The sequence below is a fragment of the Melozone crissalis genome, unplaced genomic scaffold (assembly GCF_028551555.1).
Source record: "Melozone crissalis strain CALT ecotype California unplaced genomic scaffold, PUWL_Pcris_2 ptg000066l_1, whole genome shotgun sequence".
In the NCBI taxonomy this organism is placed as follows: Eukaryota; Metazoa; Chordata; class Aves; order Passeriformes; family Passerellidae; genus Melozone; species Melozone crissalis.
Window position 1 is genome coordinate 7,552,596 of NW_026535844.1, and position 19,593 is coordinate 7,572,188.

Consider the following 19,593-nt stretch of genomic DNA (forward strand, 5'->3'; position numbering starts at 1 on the left):
TTTATTTACAAATAAACCCAGAACCTAACAAATCCAGAGTTCTGCTTGGATACTTTGAAATTGCCAACGAGCTAACTCAGGACCTCCTAGTGTTGTTTTTCTCATCACCTTTTTATTTATCCTTTGGCAAATTAAGCATCTTTCAGTTACTTGCTTGGCTACTCCGAGAATCCCAGTGCACGTATAGTTCCTTAAAAAATGATCACACAAAGCTTAGGTACCCCAGCGGATTTTCTGATGCAAGTCTTCTAATATTTTCCTAGAAGCACATTTTATTTAGAAATTGTCTTCTATCAAGAAGTTTCCATTTCCCTGATTTCTCTTATTCACTTCCTGTCTTGTTTAATTCTTTTTTCTCAGCTTCCCTAAACTTTGGAATTTCCAGTTTTTCCTCGTTTGGAGTTAATATTAACATAACTCTTTCAGCTCCATTTTCTGCTGCATCCTTAGCTTTGTGATCTGCCAAATTATTTCCTCCTCTTTCTGGAGTCTTTCCCTTTTGGAGTTCCATAATATGTACTATAGCTATCTCTTTTAGGTAATTGGAATGCCTCTAAAACATCTAAAATAAGTTCCTCATGTATTAATCCTTTTCTTGTTGAATTAAGTAATCTTTTTCCTTTCCAAATATTTTTCAGGTATGTACTACTCTAAAGGCATACCTTGAATCAGTATATATAGTTCCTTTATTTGTGTTAAATATTCTAGTGCTCTTTTTAAAGTATATAATTCACAAGTTTGAGCTTACTAGTTTAAGGTTAATGTCCCTTTTTCCATAGTTTGCATGTTTTTCCAATCGACTACTGCATACCCTGTATTTTCTCCTTTTGCAAGGAGTTGTATCTCTGTTAGCAAACATAACTCCCAAAGGACTATTTCTTTTTTTTTTTTTTCCCTGTATCCACCTTACTGGTTTTCTTATTTTATTTTCTTATTTTCAAGATCTTATCTATTAATCTTCTTCCTCTGTTTTTCACATTCACTAACAACCTAAATACCAATTTTCTTTCAACTACACCCACAAAAATAAAAAACTTTTTTCTTACACTACTTTCAGTACAATACACCTCCCTCCAAGGAGATATAGTAAAGCTTAAAATACAGAATCTACATTACCTATACTTTCATTCATCTACATTCACTCACTTTTATTTCTCACTCACTTCCACACATTCTTTCCCACCCTCAGGACACAGGGTGGATCCCTGTTGACAGAGAATCGCGGGTCCCTGTGGCCCCCCCTCACCTTGGGGTGGCCTCTGGGTCTCAGTATCTCCGGGCCTCCTGGGAGGGCCCTGACTCTGCTGCCTCGGGTGCCGTTCACCTGTGAGGCTGATTTGTGTGTCACTCACACTCTTTAGCCACGGCCCCCTCACACGCCCTGGGGACAATGGCTCGTTTGCAGGTCACCTGTACCTTATGCCACAGCCCCCACACCCAGGAGAACAATGGCTTATTGTGGGTCACACACTCCTCTTTCCACAGCCCCCCTTCCCACCCGCCCGGGAGGCTGAGGCTGATTTTGTGTGTGACTCACTCTCACACACAACAAGACAACAATAAGGTATCTTTTGTTATAAATGATCAAATCGAGAGCCAAACTTATAGGAAAATTTAGCAAAGATTTGTTAATTTTCCTGCAAGACAGAAGTTCGGTCATCTACACTACCACAGCCAAGGGTCAGCGTCGAGCCCGGGTTCGGTGCTGGGTGAACACGGATCTGAGCTGCGAATGTCAGAGTCTCCCCCTGTTCACAAATGCTGCCTGACGCAGCGAGTTCTTTTACAGTTTATTCTGCTCGAGGCAGAGATGACCGAATGTTCTTTGTGTCTCTTCCCATGCATAACCGTGTCTTTACCTGTGCAGAGGTGGACAAAGACTCAGTCCCTGTGTCTGATGTTGTCAGTAGACTCCGGGGAAGTCAGCATTCACATGCATCAGGGTGGGGCTGTGGATCATCTTGGTAGCTGTAATCGATGAGGCATTAATCACTCTTGGGTGGACCTGGTGACCTGGGGAAGCCAGCGATTATCGCCCTGGAAGCTTCTATTCTTTCATTAAAAACCCCGATGTTTATCTCAACCAAGTCCAGGAACTAGATGTATATGAATAAGACACTGCTCCCTGCCAGGATGGTCAAGAGACTTAGTGTGGAGTTTACAATATTTTATACATTAATTGCTTTAATTATCTCTACCATACACTTTCACATCACCTATTACAAGTTTAGGTGTTTCTTGGCAGTCCCCGTGCTCTTGGATATCACTCAGCCCAGCTGTGCTGTCCAACCCCAGATGCTCTTGAGCATATCCTCTATCCGGCAGAATTTTGCAGAACCCTGAATGCTCTTGGAATGTTAATTCCTCAACCCAGCAGGTTTTAATTCTGGATGCTCTTGGGCACTCTTATCCCTCAAACCAACAGAATTTTTAGAGTTCCCTTTTGTCCCGTTTCCTAGTGGATTGGGCTCGGAAACTCCTCTGCTGCCTTCCTCCGAGGGGTCCAGCCCCTCTCTGGAACCCAGTCCCAGTTACCCCAGGGGATTCTCTCACTCCTGTTAACATTCACTTCCTCTCTTTCCTGGCCGCTTACCGCGGAAAGTCGGAAACGCAGCGTGGGAGACTCCAGCACTCACTTGGCGGGTCTGGGACAACCAGCCCTCGTCTCATTCACACACATTCATCCCCCTGTACCTGCCCCCCTGAGAAATACTTACCAATCCCTTTTCCTTCCCGGATTCTTAATGCACATTACTACTCTTAGGGGGCCAATTACCGCGGTTGTAGGGAGCCTTTTCCCTTCTCTTTGTTTTATTGTCTCCTTTTGTCCACCATAACCTGCGTCTGTCGGTCACCCCAGGGGAGACAGAGCGAGGCTGCCAACGGGGCAGGGCGCGCCTTCCCCACTCTGACTCTCCTAAGCACCGGCAGCGAGGTGTTTGTAACCATCCTCTGCTACCAAATTGTGAAAAACGCCAGTCACTTGCTTTTAAAATTTTAAAACCATAATAGTAATAAAATGGGTATGAAAAATAGTAATACAGTTAGAGTAATCACAGTTTGGAGAAATCGAATTAGGACAATATGAGACAATAAATACCAAGAGTTACGGATGTCCGGGTACCTTTTTCTGGGCAGCACAAGCCTGAAAAAGGACACCTGTTAACACAGGATTAACCATTAAAAACAATAGCCTGTTGCATATTCATACACTTCATACATGATGCATAAATTCCATTCAAACACAGGATTCTGTCTGGTCAGTGCCAGCTTCTGCCTCTGAATCCTAACAGCGCCTTCGAGGCAGGAAGAAGTTCATTTCTTCTGATAAGAGGGCAATAAATTCTTTTTCTCTGAAAGATTTAGGTATCCTGTGGCTGCTATCTCGCTGCAAGTCCTTTCTTTAAAAAAAGCCTCTTACCAAGCATAGTTTCTATTTTAACATTTTTTAATAACCTAAAACCATATTCAACTCACTAATTAAGAGAATTAATACAGCAGTACTTTCTAACACAAGACATATCATATTCATTTTCATATTTGGGATAACCCAATCACAAAATATGCATTTTTTACAAGTATAATCCAACTTCCAGTCTCTCCCAGTTTGGTCCCAGCTGCCGTCAGCATGGTTCCAGTTGCTTCCTCAATCAACTCAGTGAGTCCCAGTATGATGCCATTTGCTCCCAGTTGCTCCCAGTCAGGCCCAGTATGGGGGATGATGTGCAGGGAGTGCTCACTGTGACACTCAGTTCCTCCCAGTATTAGTCCAGTCCCTCCCAGTATGATCCAAATATGAGCCCAGTGTGCTCCCAGTCTCTGCCAGAATAAACCAGTTTTGCTCTGCATGGTTCCAGTTCCTCTCTTTCACCCTCACTTTCCTTCCAGTCACTCCCAGTATCTCCCAGGGTAGCCCAGTTCCCTCTACCATCTTTCCAGTTCCTTCCAGTATGATCCCATTTGCTCCCAAGCACTCCCAGTCAGCCTCAGAGTTGTGGCACTCACTGCCAGTATGATCCCAGTCACCACCAGTATGATCGCAGTTCATCCCAGTACAAGCCCAGCAGTTTCCAGTCGCTGCCAGCATGCACCCAGTCACTCCCTGTTCTTCCCAGTTGCTCCTACCATGATCCCAGTTACTCACAGCTGCTCCCAGTCATCCTCAGCATCATCCCAGTCACTCCCACTATATCCCATTTGCCCCTAACATGGTCTCGGTTGCCTCCTGCAGGCTCCTGCTCACTCCCCGTATGATCCCAGTGTCCATCAGTGCGATCACAGTCTGCACTGGCATGGCAATATGATCCCAGAATAATGTCAATACAAACCCAGTACAGTCCCATCACGATCCCAGTATGGTGTCAGTACAAAGCCAGTACAGTCCCAGTATGATCCCAGTATGATATCTGTACAAGCCCAGTACAGTCCCAGTCACTCCCAGTATGATCCCAGTATGATATCTGTACAAGCCCTGTACAGTCCCAGTCACTCCCAGTATGATCCCAGTATGATGTCAGTAGAAGCCCAGTGCACTCCCAGTCACTCCCAGTACGATCCCAGTCCAGCCCAGTCCCTGGCAGTGCTGCCACTGCTGGGATGCCTCAGCCCTGTGTGCGTTCCCCCCTGGCGGATGTGCCGAGAGGAGCCCCAAGGGCTGGCAGTGGCCAGGCAGGGTCCCCAGCAAGGCCCAGTTTGGATGTGCAGCCCCCAGTTTGCCCAGTTTGTGTCTCCTTTGGCCCGGGCCGCGTTCCCCCCGCCCGCAGCGGCTGGGAGCAGCCGATAGCCCCGCGCTGCCAATCCCGACCTGTCCCGGCTCCATCCCCACTCCTGCTGCAGGCTTCGAGGGCTGCGGGAACGGGGCACCGAGGGTGTGGCTGCTGGTGGGGGAGGAGGAGGAGGGAGGGAAGGGCAGGGATGAAGGGTGTTATAAATTGGAGTGGACAATCTGCCGAGTGAGTATAATCAGATTAAGAATTTTTATTGATTACAGCAAGCAAGGCAAAAAGCAAATCAGTGCTGGGCGACACGGGAGTCTCCGCTCCGCCAACTGCCGCCCGCTTCTGGTATTTCGTGGGGTTTATATACAGTCCTGCTTCCGGGTTGGCGTGTCTGTCAGGGTAGTACTCTGTGCATTCTCCTCCTGTTGCTAGGCAGTCGTATTCTGCCTCCCGGTGGTCCGAGGATGAAGGCCGGTAGTCTTCTTCTTCTTGCCCCACGATCAACCTTTCCTTAGCTGGAATGGTTGGTCTGGTTCCTGGAACTTTAAGCTTACTGAGCAGATAAGCAAATATTGTGCTATCAATCATAGCAGGCCCGCTACCCGTGTCAACGGCCTCACCCCTTACTCCTTGGCTAACAATAGGCACATAGCTATGTATAGTTACACCTTGCTTATTTAGCCTTTCAACATATTAGCTTCTAACATTTTGCAGTTTAAGCCTTATGACATTTATTTTGCAGTATATTAGCCCGTTATATTCATCTTGCAACATACTAGCTTGTTACGTCTTTCATTGCGGTTTTTCTATTATTGGCTTTTCCCCTTTTCATAGTCTTTAGCAACTTGCTGAACAAACTAAGACATTAACTCATTACAAAGGGGGAGGAGGAGGTGGGGTTAGGGAGGAGGAGCAGGGGGAGGGATGTAAGAGGAGGGATGAAGGCAGAGAGCAGCAATGGAAGGAGGAGAAGGAGGTGGGGTTAGGGAGGAGGAGGAGATGGGATGGAAGGGGAGGGATGGAAGAGGAAAAGGAGGTGGGGATAAGACAGAGGGGGAGGAGGATGGGGGATGGAAGGGGAGGAGTGGGAGGAAGAGGAGGGACAAAGGCAGATCAAGGCTGAGCTGAGGGAACCACGCTGTCGATCCCTGCCTGAATTCGCAGCCCCCACCTGTGGGATCATCGCCCCCCAATCGCGCCGGTGAGCGGGGAGGGGGAGCTGGGCCCGGATATCCTGGGGGGTCCCTGGGTTGGGGTTTTGGGGGGATGTTTGGAGAATGAAGAAGTCCAAGGCTGAGTGGAAAAGGCCCCTTGGGGGGACATCAGGGGGTGGCGGTGGCGGGTGCCGGCAGAGGCAGCCTGGAGGAGCAGAGCCCTGTGTCCCCCAGGAGCCCAAAGTGGGGAGCCCAGAGAGGGGGGAGCGCCGCCATTGGCGGGAGCCTCAAGAGCCTGGAGAGGGGCAGGGGGGACTCCTTGGAGCCGCTGCAGCCCAGAGCAGAGAATGAGGGGAGAAGGGAGCCCGGGAGCCCAAACAGCCCCTGGATCCCGAAATGGGGACAGCAAAGCGGGGGGAGCTTTTGGCATTGCTGGGACTGCCAGCAGCCTGGGCAGGGCGGGCACTGAGGAGAAGGGGGACCCCCAATCCAAGCGTGACCCCCAGCAGCTGGGACAGGGGGGAAGCCCTGAACTCCAGAGGGGAGGGAACAGGGATGGGGAACTCCTGGGAGGCTTTTTCAGGGCTGAATCTGGGTGTTTGGGAGATTTTCCTGGAGACGAGGTGGCTGGTGACTTGTAGAGATGGACTTGGGCAAAAGGGACCTTCAAACTCAGTGTGTGTTGAGGAAGGTGAAACAGGAAAGCCTTATAAATATGATTTTCTTGCAAAAGATTTTGAGAATATAGAAAGTGTAAGGAAGACTGAAATGAAAGCAAGATCTGAGATACCTCAGTTAGTGAACAACTGGAAAACAATGGTGTGGCCCAACTGAAGGTAATCCCCTTTTGATGAAACAATTCCCTCTGCTTTCAGACAGGTCCAAGGGTCAGAGCAGACCCTACTAGCTCAGCAGAAGGGGTCCAATGAGGAGTTTTTAGGGTGTAAAATGTAACACAGTATGGTGATGTGATGATTCTTACAGGCTGTATATAAATTCGGTAGGATTTTTATCTTGTACTTGATTGGTTGGTGAGAAATAGAATATTCAAAAGAGAAGAAAATTTATTGTGTTGTAATGGGAACGTTACTGTGTTATGCTCTTGCCTGTCTTACTCTCTTACCCTCTCACCCTCTCTACCCCTCTCTTCTCTCGGGCCTGCTCCGAGCTGTGCCTGGCAGCTCCAAGCAGGGCCCTGCACCCAGGCCCTTTGCAATAAACTGCAAGTTCCACGCCCTGGCTGCAGAGCTCTCTCGTCTCCGTCTGTCCCGACTGTCCTACCCCCCGACGCTCCTACAAACGCGCTCATCCCTTGTTTTCCCCAAACCAGGATTTCCCATTGCCAACCCCAGGGAGGCTGCGAGAAAGAGGAAGATGCCCCGGGACACTGAGGCAGGTGAGGAGGAAGTCAGTGCCCCTTTCCCCTCTGTGCTGCTCCATCTCCCAGCCCAGCATGGCCCTGGCTGCAGCTCAGCCCTGGGGGGATCTCCTTGCCCTTGCCTGTGGCACGGAGGCAAATCCCATCCTGTCCTTGTCCTTCCTCCCCCAGAGCAGGAGCTGAGCATGGAGAGCAGGGAGGACAAATGCCTGCGGCAGAACCTGGTGGCAGAGGCCGTTTTGAGCGGCTCCACGGCGCAGGAAGCCAACGGGGAGGAAAAGCCCCGGAGATGCCGCACGAGGAGGGGCTGCAAACGCAGCCGGCGGGGATCTGAGGGGGAAAGAGCCAGCCTGGGCCGGGAAGGTGGCCGGAGACGGAGCCAGAGCTCGAAGCTGGTGCTCCATGAGCAGCTCCATGATGGGGAGAAGCCCCACACGTGCGTGGAGTGTAGGAAGAGCTTCAGGCGGAACTGCAACCTGATTGAACACCAGAGGATCCACACTGGGGAATGGCCCTATGAGTGTGGGGAGTGTGGGAAGAGCTTCAGGCGGAGCTCCAGCCTGATCAGGCACCAGAGGATCCACACTGGAGAAAGGCCGTACAAGTGTTCCCAGTGTGAGATGTGCTTCAGCCAGAGGTCCAGCCTGGTCACGCACCAGAGGACCCACACTGGGGAGAGGCCCTATGAGTGTTCCAAGTGTGGGAAGCGGTTTCTGACCAGCTCTGATCTCCTCCAGCACTATTGGATTCACACAGAGGAGAGGCCCTTCCAATGCCCCGACTGTGGGAAGGGATTCAAGCGCAACTGCAACCTCATCACCTACCGGCGCATCCACACTGGGGAGAGGCCCTACGAGTGTCCCCAGTGTGGGAAGAGCTTCTCACAGAGCTCTCACTTGACCCGACACCAACGGAGGCACCGGTAAGGGAAGCCCTGCGAGTGCCCCGAGTGCGGGCAGAGCCTCGTGCGCTGCTCCAGCTCCATCCCCCACGGGAGGAGGCACTTTGGGCACTGCCCTGGTCACTCCCATTCCCTGTGATCCATGTTAAGAACACACCTGGCTGCTTCACCTTTTAATTTCACCTTAATTTTTTTCTATTCTCCATCTCTTTGCAGTGCAAAAGCCAAGAGGAATGGATCTGTCACCTGAAAACCACTGAAATCCCAGTGAAAACAGCTCAATCTTACCCCAAAAAGAGCTCAAACCCACCTCAAAAAACTCAATTCCCATGCCAAACTCACTCGATTCCGCAGCCATCAGGCTGAGATGAGGTTGGGAGGTGATTTAGAGTCGTGGGGACTCAGAGTGGTGGGATGGAGATTGTGTGGGGCTGGGTGTGTGGGATGTATTTGACAGCAAATAAAACTCTGAGACTTACTGATTTCTCTCCCGTTCATGTTCAATCTGTTGCAGTTCTGTTTGCAGAGTGCCGCCTTCTCAGCTCATTGTCTTGGTGTCCCCTTTTCTCTCCTGCCTCTCCTTGCCTGCTCTGTTTCTCTCTCAGTGTCTCCCTGGACCCACGGACCACCAGAGACCCTCCCCTGATTTAATTGACCCAGGCACCACCGGAGACCCTCCCTATATTTAATTGCCTCAGGGACCACCCAATACCCTCCCCTGATTTATTGCCCCAGTGACCACCAAAGACCCTCCCCTGATTAAATTGACCCCTCCCCTGATTTAATTGACCCCTGCCACCAAAGACCCTCCCGTGATTTAGTTGACCATTCCCTGATTTAATTAACCCCTCCCCTGATTTAATTGACCCCTGCCACCAAAGACCCTCCCCTGATTTAGTTGACCATTCCCTGATTTAATTAACCCCTCCCCTGAATTGACCCCTCCCCTGATTTAATTTACCCTTTCCCTGTTTTAATTCCCCTTCCCCTGATTTAATTGACCCCTGCCCTGATTTAGCTGTCCCATTCCCTGATTTAATTGACCCCTGCCCTGATTTAATTGACCCCTGCCCTGATTTAGATGACCCCTCTGTCCCCACAGACCCTCCCCTGATTATTTATTGTTTTATTTCCCAATTAGTATTTCAATTCCCAGTCCCAGGAGCTGAAGTCCTGAAGGCTGGCAGGGAAATGTCTCTGTAGGATTTTGCTCCATTTCCCTTCAAGGGCGGGAACATCTTTTCCTGGCTGGGAGCTGGAATTGCAGACTTTTGGAATGTGTGCCGGGCAACACGGACTGGGATCAAATATGGACTAGGATCAGATAGGGGTTGGGATCAAATATGGACTAGGATCAAACAGGGACTGGGATGAAATATGGACTGGGGTCAAATATGGACTGGGATCAATTATTGATTGGAATCCTACAGTGTGAGATAAACTGGACTGAGGTTATATAGACTGGGATCAAATATGGGCTGGGATCAAATATGAATTGGGATAAAAAATGGACTGGGATCAAATATAGACTAAAATCAACTATGGACTGGGATAAACTGGACTGGGATCAAATCAGGACAGGGATCAACTTTGGACTGGGATCAAATATGGCGTGGATCAAATATGACAGATTTTATGGACTGGGATCAAATATGGACTAGGATAAGCTATGGACAGGGATTAAATATGGACTGGGATCAAATATGGGTTGGGATCAAATGGACTGGGTTCCTACAGACTGGGATAAACTGGACTGAGATTATATAGATGTCGTGGTTTGAGAGGAAGTTAGTTTTCTGCGATACGGTCAGGCCAGTAGGTGCTCACATTTGAATATTGGCACCTGGTTTGGCCACTGGGGACATTGGATACGCCTCTGAGAACTCAGGGGTTAAAAAGCAGAGCACTCCCGGGGGAAGCTCTCTCGGGTTCCAGCGAGGGAAGCAGGTCGGGCCTCCCCTGCCCAGCTCCTGGCTGGTTTGGGGCTGGGTGAGGTAGGCCTGGCCCGAGGATGGAAGGGTGGAAGAGCCCCGAGAGGCATCGGGCAGCCACACCTCCCCCCCAGGAGACAGAGAGAGACAGAGCGCCTGTGCCACCGTGAAATTTGATATCCTGTGCTGGCAGCACAGCCCGGCTGCCCCTGTGGGAGCTTTGGGTGGGCAGAGCCTGAGCTTTTAACCCTTTTTTGGACAAGGAAAACTTTGCAGAACATTAACCTTTCCTAGAAGAGAGATAAGAGATGAAATGGAGGAAGGAAATGTGCAAGTGTGAAGGTCTGGGCAAGTGAAAGATGTCGGGAGAGTAGAGAAGAATCTTAGGTGGGAAGAGATGATGGAGTGGCCTTAGCTGGACTTTTCTTGTGTAGCCATGGACAGAACCATGTTTCCTGTGACACAGAGACTGCATCCAGGGGGAGGGAATGGCTCAGAGCCAAGAGGGTTCAGTGTTGGTACCCCTCGGCCCCAGGGGGTGAAATTTGGGGGGCACAGGTGTCCCAAAGGTGAGACTGTGCCCTTTTTGGAACGGGACAAAGCATCCTTAAAAAGACAACCCTAGAAGCAGCTCTTGTCCATGTGCAGTGGTGAGAGCACTGGACATGGAAGGAAGAGGTCACAATGGCAGATGTTCTCCAGGCGGTGCCACGAGTGACGTGGAAACACACGAGGTTTCAGCGGTGTTTCCTGGGGAAGCCTATGGCACAAGAAGGATTCCTCTCCCCTTGATGAACTGAGAATTGATTACCTAAAGGGTGGTGATGGACCGAGAGTTGGTGATTTGGGGGTAGATGTGTTGGAATTTTGGTGGGGGGGGAGGAAATGTTTTTGGAAAGTTTTCATTTTCCCTGTGTGTTTCTTGTTACTTAGAGTTGTAGTTTAGTTAATAAAGGTTTATTTTCTTTATTTCTAAGTGGGGGCCTGCTTTGCTTATTCCTGGTCACATCTCACAGCAGACACCAGGGAGCATATATTTTCATGGGGACACTGGCATTGTGTCAGTGTCAAACCATGGCACCTACGCTGCCAGCTGGCCTTTTTCAACCTCTCCAGCCATCCCCACAGAGCATTGGCTACTATCCATGAATCAGTGTAGAGCTGGAGCTTTGGCCATTTCTCTCCCTTAGCAATGTCCAGGGCCAGCTGAACAGCTTTGAGTTCTGTAAGTTGACTTGATCCACCTTCTCCTTCAGCAGCCTCTGCCACCTGTCATGTGGGGCTCCATACGGCTGCTTTCCACTTCTGGTTCATCCCTGCGATGTGACAGGAACCGTCAGTGAAAAGAGCGTAGCGCGTTTCCTCTGGGGGCAGTTGGTTATAGGGAGGAGCCTCTTCAGCCCGTGTCACTGGTTCTTGTTCCTCTTCATCAGTAAGACCAAAGTTCTCACCTTCTGGCCAGTTTGTAATTATCTCCAAAATCCCAGGGCGATTCAGGTTTCCAATACGGGCGCACTGTGGGATAAGAGCAATCCGTTCACTCCATGTAGCGTCAGTGGTGTGGTGGGGGGTGGGAACCTTTCCTTTGAACATCCACCCCAGCACCGGTAGTCGGGGTGCCAGGAGGAGTTGTGCTTCCGTGCCAATCACCTCTGAGGCAGCTTGGACTCCTTCATAGGCAGCCAAGATTTCCTTCTCTGTGGGAGTGTAGTTGGCTTCTCACCCTCTGTAGCTTCGACTCCAAAATCCCAGTGGTCGGCCTCGAGTCTCCCCAGGCACCTTCTGGCAAAGGCTCCAGGACAAGCCATGGTTCCTGGCTACAGAGTAAAGCACGTTCTTCACCTCTGCTCCTGTCCTGACTGGGCCAAGGGCAACTGCATGAGCAATCTCCTGCTTGATCTGGGCAAAGGCTTGTTGCTGCTCAGGGCCCCAGTGGAAAGTGTTCTTCTTACGGGTGACCAGGTAGAGAGGGCTCACGATCTGACTATATTTGGGAATATGCATCCTCCAAAAACCTATGGTGCCTAGGAAAGCTTGTGTCTCCTTCTTATTGGTGGGTGGAGACATTGCTGTGATCTTGTTAATGACATTGGTGGGAATCTGACACCGTCCGTCTTGCCACTTCACTCCCAGAAACTGGATCTCTTGAGCAGGTCCCTTGACTTTGCTCTTCTTGTTGGCCAAGCTGGCTTTCAGGAGAATCTGGATGATTTTCTCCCCTTTCTCGAACACCTCTGCTGCTGTCTTCCCCCACACAATGATGTCATCAATATATTGCAGTTGTTCTGGAGCCTCACCCCTTTCTAGTGCAGCCTGGATCAGTCCATGGCTGATGGTGGGGCTGTGCTTCCACCCCTGGGGCAGTCGGTTCCAGGTGTACTGCACTCCCCTCCATGTGAAAGCAAACTGAGGCCTGCTTTCTGCTGCCAGAGGAATGGAGAAAAATGCATTGGCAATGTCTATAGTGGCAAAGCACTTTGCTGCCTTGGACTCAAGCTCATACTAGAGCTCTAATATGTCTGGCACGGCAGCACTCGGTGGTGGAGTCACTTTATTCAATGCACGATAGTCCACAGTCAATCTCCATTCTCCTTCAGATTTACGCACAGGCCAAATGGGGCTGTTGAAGGGTGAGTGGGTCTTGCTGACCACCCCTTGGCTCTCCAGCTCTCGGATCATCTTATGGATGGGGATCACAGCATCTCGATTCGTTCGGTATTGTCGGCAGTGCACTGTTGAGGTGGCAATTGGCACTCGTTGCTCTTCCACCTTCAGGGGATCTACTGCAGATGGGCTCTCTGACAGTCCAGGCAAGCTGTGGGGAGGAAAGAGCCCCCCTGAGCCAGGAAGGCGGCTGGAGATGCAGCCAGAGCTCAGAGCTGGTGGAGAAGCCCCATGGCAGAGAGAAGCCCCACAAGTGCTTGGAATGTGGGAAGGGTTTTAGTCGGAGCTTGCACCTGATCCAGCACCAGGTGATCCACACTGGGGAACGGCCCTATGAGTGTGAGGAATGTGGGAAGCGTTTCAGCTGGAGCTTCAGCCTGACGCAGCACCAGGTGATTCACTCTGGGGAGAGGCGCTTTGAGTGTGAGGAGTGTGGGAAGAGCTTCAGCCACAACTCTGTCCTGATCCAACACCAGAGGATCCACACTGGGGAAAAGCCCTTTGAGTGTGGGGAATGTGGGAAGAACTTCAGGCAGAGGGGGAGCCTGATGCAACACCAGATGATCCACAGCGGGGACCGGCCTTACGAGTGTGGGGAATGTGGGATGAGCTTCAGCCAGAAGGGGATGCAACACCACAGGATCCACACAGGAGGAAAGCCCTATGAGTGTGTGGAATGTGGGAAGAGCTTTAGATACAGCTCTGGCCTGAGGAAACATGAGAGCATCCACACTGGGGAAAAGCCCTATGAGTATGGGGAATGTGGGAGGAGCTTCAGAGAAAGCTGGGCCCTGATTCGGCACCAGGTGATCCACACGGGGGAACGGCCCTACACCTGCTTGGAATGTGGGAAGAGCTATGGGTGGCACACTGACCTGAGAAAACACCAGCGCATCCACAGTGGGGAGAAGCCCTACAAGTGTCCCCAGTGTGGGAAGAGGTTTCACAGGAGCTTCGATCTCCTCAAACATGAGCGGAGTCACAGGGAGGAGGGGCCCTTCCGCTGCCCCGACTGTGGGAAGGGCTTCAAGCAAAACTCCAAACTCACCATCCACCGGCGCATCCACACGGGGGAGAGGCCCTACGAGTGTGGGGAGTGTGGGATGAGATTCTCATCGAGCTCAACTTTGACCCAACACCAACAGAGGCGCCACTAAGGGAAGCCCTGTGAGTGCCCCGAGTGTGGGAAGAGCTTTGTGTGCTGCTCCAGCTCCATCCCCCATGAGAGGATCCGTGTTGGATGATCCCCAATGACCCCTGTTGGGCAGAGCCCTGGTGATCTGTGGTCCTGGCAATCCAAGTTGGAAGGCATCTGGCTGGGGGGCTCCACATCTTCCTGGTTCCCTGAGGGTACCTAGATAAACCCAGCGGCAGGAACATCCATTGGGATGCAGACCTATAATGGGAATTCCATGGGGAGAGCAGATTTGTCGACTTTCAACCCCATAAAATCTTTTGCATTCAATTCTATCTTCCTGTGACATCAAGGAGTATTAAATGGTCTTGGAGGTATATTCTGGGTTGAATATTTGGTGCTTGTATCCCCAGTCTGTTCGGTTAATGCTGAATAAGAAGTTTTGCACCTTCAAGACTTGTCCTGAGAGTGAAAGGGGGAGAGAAGAAGCACGGAGTTTGTTTTCAGAAACCGCACTTACTCGTGCTCCTGCACTGTGTTGTCTGCAGATGGACAGACAGCGGGACAGAGCTCTCCTTTCCTTTTAGTTAGTTTTAGCTAGCTGAACCAAACAAGTTCTTTTCCCTTTTCTTTGGACCTGTTTAAACCTGCTCTGGTCTGAACACCAGAAGAGCACAGGCAGCTCACGCCTGTGGCCCACCGGGCTGGGCCTGGCCTGTGACATTTCCAGCATCGGAGAGATTGATAAGAGACTGAGTGAGCTGAGCCTACAGACCATGGAGGGACTTTGTGAGTTTGTCTCTCTTTTAGAGCAACAAGAGGTTTTATTGTTTCATATTATTTAGGTTTTATTGTTTAATAAACAGTTTTTTCCACTTTTCTCCAAGGAGGTATTTTATTTTTCCTGAACCAGTTGGGGGAAGGGCCGATTGAATCTGCTGTATTAAAGGAACCCCTTTGGGGGTTCTCTCCCAAATTTGCCCTGAACCAGGACAAGGTCTTTTCCAACTTCAGAGATTCCACAATTTTGATTTCCTATTGCCCAAGGGTGTCTTCTGTAGCCAAATGGTGAAAAACTGGGGAAAAGACCAAGATTTTGGAGACAGTGGGATAGAAACTCCACCAGAAAAGGTTCTTGCCTTCTGCCCAAGCACATGGATTCTCAGCTGGTATGGACAAGGAAATCCTTTTCTTTTGGCCATGATTTTGTTTTAATTTCTCTTTATCCCTTTAAAATATCCCATATTGAGGTAAAAATAGACATTGAACTAGGACTTGGGTGTGGTCAGGGTAGGACGCATGGACACATGGAGAGAGACTTGGGGACACATGGATATTAACAGGGATGGGGCCATTTGTGGGGACATGGGGGGACACGGGCATGGATGGAGATGTGGGGGACAATGACAGGGATGGAAACATGGTGGGGAGACAGCCATGGGTGAGGACATGGGACATGGGCAGTGACATGTGGGGGTGTGGCCATGGCCGGTGCCTTGGGGAACTTGCAGGGGATGTGGGGGATGCTGGGTTTGAGGGGGTTGAGGGTTCCTGGGAGGGACTTGGGGCTTGCTGAGGCCTTTGGGGAGCCCAGGCTGAGTGGCTCCAGCTGTGCTGGGAGACCCTGGGGGAGGTTCTGGGGCAGCTGCTCAAGGACCCCCTGACCTGGAGCCCCAGCCAGGCATTGGGCTCCTGGAAGGGGATGAATGTCCTTGTCCCCAGGAGGGAAATCCCAGCACCCCCAGGGTGTCAGGGTCAGCTGAGGGGCCACAACAGGAAGGGGAAAGCCAGAGAGAGCTGTCACACTTCTAAGCTAAACCCCAAAAGTCCCAAAACTGAGGGATTCCTCCCAGGAAAAAGCAGCCAGGAGCTGCCAGAATTGAGGGAAAGGGGAGATGTGACCCTCCAGACTGAGCAGGAGGGGCCTGCATCCCCCAAAACCAAGCCCAGGGGTGAGGGCTGGGGCTGGAGGCACAATGGGGAAGGGGTGGAAGAGCAGAGGAAAAGAGGATTCAGAGTGCAAGAGGGATGGGACCCCCAAACTGACTTGGGAGGGGTCTTTGGGTTGGAGGAATGATGGGTGAGGGAAGGGAACGGTGGGGATGGAACAGAAAAAGAGCAGTTCCATGGGGATCCCATTGTGTCCCCATCATTCGATTCCTGGAGTGATTCCCTGGGGCTCAGGGGGGGGAATGGATCTGCACTGGGTGGGTCCCCAAGCCCCCTGCCCATCCCTGGGGGGCTCATGGGGGGTTCTCTCCAGCCAAATGCTTGTGATGCTGCAGCCATGGGGGAGAGGTGGGATCTGGAATGGGCAGGGAAGGAAGAGCAATAGGAAGAGGAAGGAGAGGAGGAGGAGGAGGATGAAGAAAAGGAGGAGCAGGAACAGGAGGAGGAAGAGGAGGAGTCACAGCAGAACCACGCTTTTCCCACCTGCCCGCTGAGTCTGCAGCTCCCCTGGCCCTGGCAGCATCGATCCCCCAGATCCCACAGGTGAGCAGGGAGGGGGAACTGACCCCAAATCCATCGGGGAATCTCTGGAAGGGTTTGTTTTCAGGGGAGGGGATGTTTGGATCTTGCAGGTCCCCAAGGGTGAGACGCAGATGCCCCTTTGGAGACATGTGGAGGGTTCCTGTGGCAAACTGGCTGGGGAGGTGGTACCAGTTGTGGGGGGAGATATTGGCATCAGAGTGGGGAGAGCAGCAAAGGCCAATTCTGGCAGCCTGGAGGGGTGGGGGAAGCTGGAGATGAGCAGGGTCTGGGCCTGCCTGGCTGTGGACAGGGCTGTTACTTCTGGAGCTGGACTTGGGCAGCAGGACCAAGGGCTCACCCACTGTTTTTCCCCCAAGCCAGGATTTGTCAATCCCAAACTTTGTCTGGATGGAGCTGGAGGAGGCTGCAAGGAAAAGGAAGATGGCCTGGGACACTGAGGCAGGTGAGGAGGAAGTCACTGCCCCTTTCCCCCTCTCCTCTGCTCTGTGTCTCAGCCCAGCATTGCCCCTGGCCGCAGGACAGCCCCACTGCTGACACCATCCTGCCAGGGATGAATTGGTGGGATCCCTTCCCCTTCCCTCTAGCATGGAGGCAAAAACCATCCTCTCCTTGTCCACAACTCCTTCCTCTTCTCTTTCTGTCCTTCTTCCTTCCTCATTCCTTCCTCTCCTTTTCTTTCCTTACCCCAGGCACTGAGCTGCAGATGGAGACCAGGGAGGACAAATCCCTGTGGTATGCACATTTCTTTGAACAGAGACATAATTCTCTCTCAGAGGATTTTTCCTGGGAAGCTGTGGAAAGGCTGAGAAAGCTCAGAGAGGAAGAAAACAATTCTTATCTCACTTGCTGCACCTGTTGTTTGGCACATGTGGAATGTGTTATGGAGATTGTTTACCAAGAGTGATTTGTTAATTGGACACTAGTGATGGTTGTTTGGACTGATTGACCAATTAGGTCAAAGCTGGGTCGTGACTGTCTGGAAAGGGTCAGAGGTTTTTCTTTAGTATGTAATTTAGTATAGATTTAGTATAGCAATAGTGTAATGTAGTATAATATAGTACAGAATAAAGCATCTGTTCAGTCTTTAAAATCATGGAGTCAGAGCACGTAATTCCCTGGATGGGTGAGACAATGTAGAACTTTAACAAAATAGAAATACATTTTTGGATTTAGGTGAAAAGTGCTGTTCTGAGCCTGTAACTTGTTTATCTGTGCTTAAGACTCCCTGTTCTCACAAGAGAGGAAAAAAAACAAAGAAAAAATCTTGTGCTCACAGAATGGCCTCGACCAAGAGAAGGAATTCAAACCCCCAAGATAAGTGGAGGCCCCTTTGTTGGGGGCAAAGGATGAGGCTGACCAGAGAGCTCCCTGCGCAAAGGGCAAGGACTGATAAAAACTAATTGCAACCTGTAACGTGAAATCAGTGAAATGAATATGAATGAGACTATATGCATATGTATAAGCAAGGGGGAATTCTCAAGGGTGCGCGTCTCCTTTAGGGAGAACAACAATTCCCACATGTGTCCAGCGCTAAACATACCGGCTTTACGACTTTTTACAAAGTTGTGGAGTTTCTCTTTTTTCCACTAATCATTTTGGCGAGCCAGCTAGGCAATTGTCTGTCCTCACAGGGGCGGAAGGGAGGACGGACTCCTGGGCGCTCCCTGGGATTTTCCTGGAGGAGCTCTGCTCCATCTCGGCTTGCCTCCTGCAGACACAGACAATGACCTGCACTGTGCAGATACACGGTATGTCTGTCAAAGGGCCCGGGGGAGATAGGGCTGCTGATAAGTCACTCAGAGACGTCTGAGTGCACAGCCTCGGCCCTGTGCTTGCAGGCAGCCATCGACCAGGAGCACGGTCAGTGGCAGAGGTTCCTGGTTGATAGCGCAACTGGGAACGGGTTCATTGTTCAATGGAGCGGCCGCTAGCGACTCTGGGGTGAGCCGAGTGAACCCGAACTTTGTGCGCTTGTGGTGTCCAGACATTGTATGGCTAATGCGTTGTGTGGTTAATGTTGGTGTGTTTGTAATTGTGTGAGTGTGTGGTGTATAAAACAGACCGAGCGATCGAGTGAGTGAGTGAGTGTACCCACGGCATGCGGGGGCAGTTCTACCCATGTCTGAAGCAGCCAGGTGAGGCCCGGAGCGCTGGCTGGGGCAGGCTGTGAGGGCAGGAACACCCCATGGAGTAGTGGAACAAGTGGAGAAACGTGGGTGAGGACATTTAGTCATTTATTGTGTTTAAAGGTGGTGGTGTGTGATTTGTGTAGATTGTGCGCATTTTACCCGTGGCTAGATGAACTCAGGGGATTCTTCTGCCCCCGCAGTTTGGACTTGGTCCCTGGAATTTTACTGTGTGCTGTTATTTTGATTGTGTCCAGAGTGTGTGAGGATCAGAAGACGCTGATAAGCTGATGTGGGTAGATGCTGAAGTGTTGTATGTTGGGTTGTGTTGAGAATAGTGGGCACTCTTAAGAGATACCCCTTTCCCAGTGAGTTTGAGTGGTTCTTCCCCCACATTATGGTAATTTGATTCTCGGTATTGTAGGCTTGTGTTTGTGGAGATTTTAGTATTTTGTTTGCAACAAGTGTAGCATTTTACACAGAAAAACTGCCGTATGGTCATATATGTTTAACTGTGGTAAAACAAATTAAAGGAATTCCAGGAATTCCCTTCCCACAGCAACCTAAGCCCTGACTCTCATGAATTTGAGATGCAGGGCGTGTGTGTGTCTGTGTGGGCATATCAGAGTTTTTGCTGTAACAGGCACAGCTTTTTGCAAGGCAGCAAAGTGAATGTCAGTAGAAACAATGCTTGAATTAGATTGTGCAGGAAGAGAACTGGGAAAGAATGAGATTTTGTAAAGCAGAGTTTAGGTGGAAGAGACCAAGACAGGCACTTTATAATTTATGTTATTCTAAGGAAACCAAGGCTACTCAGAGAGCTCTAAGGAATTTAGTAGCAACTGGTCACGAGAAGCAAAGAAGTAACAGGATGTTTGAATTATTAGAAAAGAGAGTTTCATGTAATTTAAGAAACCCAGCAGAAATAATTAAAGCTGAGTGCGTTCAGCTTATTTTATACCCCAAGACTTTGAATTAAGGCAAAAGGCTGGGATGGGGTAGAAAGATGGGAGCTAAGAAAATGGAATTTTTAGTAGACACAGGGGCAGCAAACTCAGTGTTAAATAAAGCCTCGATGCCTGTAACAGATGTT

The 19,593-nt window shown here is 50.4% G+C and overlaps 3 pseudogenes; 1 reads left to right on the top strand and 2 right to left on the bottom strand.

Moving 5' to 3' along the window:
• The window catches only part of LOC128945472 (zinc finger protein 208-like), a 294,561-nt pseudogene that overhangs the window by 80,395 nt on the left and 194,573 nt on the right, over window positions 1–19,593 (bottom strand).
• LOC128945543 (serine/threonine-protein kinase PAK 3-like) overlaps window positions 1–19,593 on the bottom strand; it is a 56,662-nt pseudogene that overhangs the window by 23,139 nt on the left and 13,930 nt on the right.
• Window positions 11,889–18,305, top strand: LOC128945544 (zinc finger protein OZF-like; annotated as a pseudogene).